Here is a 2,545-nt window from a genome sequence, read left to right as displayed (position 1 = left end):
TGTGTGTGTGTGTGTGTGTGTGTGTGTGTGTGTGTGTGTGTGTGTGACTGCATACATTGGAGGGGGACGGGAAAGGGGGATTGACACAACCCAGGCAGAGTAAGTTGCTTCTGGTGCATTCTTTTAAGGATGAGCCGAGACATCAAAGCTGTTTTCAGGCTCTCGCTCAGTCCTCCCAGACTGCATTAGTGAAGGGAAAAGCCTAGAAGGGACAGCGACCCCAGTCCCTGAAGACCCCAAAGTCAGCTAAAACACACACACACACACACTCTCTGTTGCTCTATTTCACCTTGGTACTGGACTCATCTAAGCCACACATGCTGCTCTTCCCTGTCAGAACGGACAACTAAAATAGATAAATTAACAAATAGGACACCAACAATAACTTAGGACCCCCTAATCCCCCATAATCCTCCATGGCAGGGCCAGTGTGTGTGATTTATGGATGATGTGCTGTGCTGGGAGACACTGGAGGGATGGAAGGAGAGATGGATTTGAAACCTGACCCTGGTGACATCATCAATTCCTGCAAACCTCCACCCATTCTGGCCCGGTTTTCTGCGTGTGTGTCGTGTGTGCGCGCTCACTCCCGCGTGCGTATTTTTGTGTAGGAGGTTAAGGCTATAAAACAGCCTCGTGTCTGTTAGCTGATGATTAGCTAGACTGACAGACTGATTTAATAACTTGAGGTTTAGCCACTTCACATGCTGGGTGGGGGTAGTTACGTTCCTTCTAGGGTGGAAGAAGCCCTGAGGCCTGAATGTCTGTGCTGTCACGCGTGTCTAATCCCCTAAGGAGAGACTGGGGAGCAGAGAGGTACAGTGGTTATCAGGACTCAGGCGAGGGTGAGGATAAGGAGGGGTGAGGATTCCTGGCCTCTCCAGTCAAAGACCTATCACAACCTGACAGGGTCCAGCTACACTGAACCAAAATATAAACGCAACATTCTACAATTTCAAAGATTTTACTGAGTTACAGTTCATATAAGGAAATCAACCAACTGATATAAACTCATTAGGCCCTAATCTATAGATTTCACRTGACTGGGAATACAGATATGCATCTGTTGCTGACAGACACCTTAAGAAAAATCCCAACCAGTTGCCTCATGCAGTGCAACTTTAGAAGGGTGTTACAGTTAACGTGTCACGGTGAGAGTTGATTGCTACCGTAGACGATGACTGTTGCCGTGGTACTGCGTCTCTTGGCGACGATGTTCTTGGCGACACAGGTGTAGTTAGCGGTGTCAGACAGTCTGGCCTGTTTGATGATCAGGTTATGGTCGATGGTGATGTAGAAGTTGCGGTCATCAGCAGGGTCTATGATCTCCTCGTTCTTCAGCCACTCCACCTGGGAGGGAGGGAGGGGCAGAGAGAGAGAGCGAGAGAGAGACAGAGAGAGAGACAGAGAGACAGAGAGAGAGAGAGAGAATGAAAGAATTAGAAAATAAGAAGGAAAGAAAGATAAAGAGAGAGAGACCATGAATATTGTTCCTCAGTGAGGAACAGTAGACATCAAAACCAGTCGGTAAGAGCAGACATGAAACTGGGACTGCACGGCAGTCAGACACGTTAACCTGATTTCCTCTGGAATAAATCACAAGGAAGTGTTTAAAGGGTTTAAAGACATTTTCTTCTCTTTGTCTCCCATTCACCTCTCCAATAAAGCTCAAGTCCAGGATTACAGCAACACTATTTATGTCTCTGAGGCCTGTGTCTTTCTATAAAAAGCTATCATGTTCTCTTTTCATTTCCCCAGAACAGAACAAAGTAATACTGTATTGTCAGACAGCGAGAGGAAAGGAAATTCGTTGCTATATTTGGAACTGCAAAGCTCCTTGACCTTTCCTTATGAATTTCAGTTTTTTCTCTCCAAATGATACAGATATTGAACTCCTGATAATATCAGAAAACAGGGAACCGTGTGGGGCTTTTATTTGACCGTAAATCACAGAAACACTTTTCTTCACCTCATCCTCCTCGGGTGTGAAGGCTGGGCCTCAGGCAGAGAGACCGGTCCGCTTTACACAGACAGACAGACAGACAGACAGACAGACAGAGGAAGGCAGTTTCAAAGACTTCTTCACACTTTTCATCTGAATCGTCTAACTGTTTTCTCTCGAGAAAAGACATCCTGTGTGTAGTCAGAGTCAGGGAATGCATTGAGTGCATAGAGAGAGGTGAACAGCACAGGAGACATCCTGTGCATTGTGCTTCCTCCTGACAAGCAGACGATGCCAGATAAGGTCAGAGCAGGCCTGGGAGAGATAAGAAGTCTGTTTGGCTGGCCATTGTCTAAGAACTATTGGAGGACACTTGATCTACACCTCAGAGAACTGAAGAAACTCTCCAATTTTGAAACCCTGCCAAGCCTAAAGAATCTGTGGGTGCTGGTCTAAGTGACTGCAGTGAAATGACTTGAGAGCCAAGAGCCTGGTGCTGGAAATGGTGGGTGTATGTAGTCTTCGAGTGATAAGATCTGTGTTTTTCTTCTGATTGTTCTAAAAGCAGCATCACGATGACTGTCTCACTAAACAAGATGGACA

General features: G+C 46.2%; 1 pseudogene; it reads right to left on the bottom strand.

Moving 5' to 3' along the window:
* Positions 1–2,545, bottom strand: part of LOC111962834 (netrin receptor UNC5C-like) — an 83,917-nt pseudogene that overhangs the window by 37,815 nt on the left and 43,557 nt on the right.

This window comes from Salvelinus sp. IW2-2015, linkage group LG4q.1:29 (assembly GCF_002910315.2).
Source record: "Salvelinus sp. IW2-2015 linkage group LG4q.1:29, ASM291031v2, whole genome shotgun sequence".
NCBI classification, from domain to species: Eukaryota; Metazoa; Chordata; class Actinopteri; order Salmoniformes; family Salmonidae; genus Salvelinus; species Salvelinus sp. IW2-2015.
The sequence above is the reverse complement of the archived record's forward strand: the minus strand, read 5'-3'. Positions and strand labels throughout refer to the sequence as shown.